The following is a 935-nucleotide window of genomic DNA, read 5'->3' on the forward strand; positions in this document are numbered from 1 at the left end:
CACACACACACACACACACACACACAAATAAATAAAAAAAAAAGTCTTATTTACAAGCTAAGGAGCTAAGATATTGCCTTTCGTAAAGTGTAGATCTTATAAAACTTTCTTTACGGTACTGCCATAGTCAAACAATGTCTAACCAGGATGCAGTGAAACAGCAGTGAGCCCCACTTTTCAGTCATATTCAGAAAATCAAATGTGTTTTCTTGATTGTTGAGGCCTTTCCAGTCTAATCCTTTCAGCTTTGGTGATTCATTAACTTTTCCGCGCACCTCTCTTCTTCTCCCAAGGCTGATTGCGCTTGGCTTGTTTATCTACCGGAATCTTCGGCCACAATCTCTGTTCTTGATCACCAAAAAGGACCTTGAGTTTCCAGTTGTACTTCTTTTTAATCTCAGCGTGAACATTCATTACTGCCGGGGCTGCCTCTGGGGTTTGAAATCTAGCATGACATTCTCTGTCTTCTATTCTAGCAGGTCCACAGCTTCTGAGCCAATCTGGGGCTTCCTTCTGGCCAGGCAGAGGTTCTGGGTTATTGATATTCATGATGATTACTGAACCCCTGTGGCCTGGAGGGCGAAGCTCCTGAGGTTGACGCTCTGAACCACTGGGTTTCTCCATTCTTCGCTGCAGCCCTGTTAGGCACTCTGCTGTCTGTTTCCATTTCTGATTCTGACTTTGTTTGGGATATAGTCTTTTTTTTTTTTTTGGCGGACCCAGGGATTGAACTCTTGCCAGGGAAGTGCGTATTCCACTGAGCCATCTCCCCTGGCCCCGTTATCGTCTTTTTTAAAGAAGCCATGCTGGCTTTTTTTTTCTTTCCATAATTTTATTGATAAACAAATAGCAATGAGACAATTTCAAACCAAATTGGTAGGACAGTTTCAATAATTAACACATTGCATACATTCTTCTTAGTGGTTAATTGCTGT

Source organism: Octodon degus, unplaced genomic scaffold, assembly GCF_000260255.1.
Source record: "Octodon degus isolate 3935 unplaced genomic scaffold, OctDeg1.0 scaffold00372, whole genome shotgun sequence".
NCBI lineage: Eukaryota > Metazoa > Chordata > Mammalia > Rodentia > Octodontidae > Octodon > Octodon degus.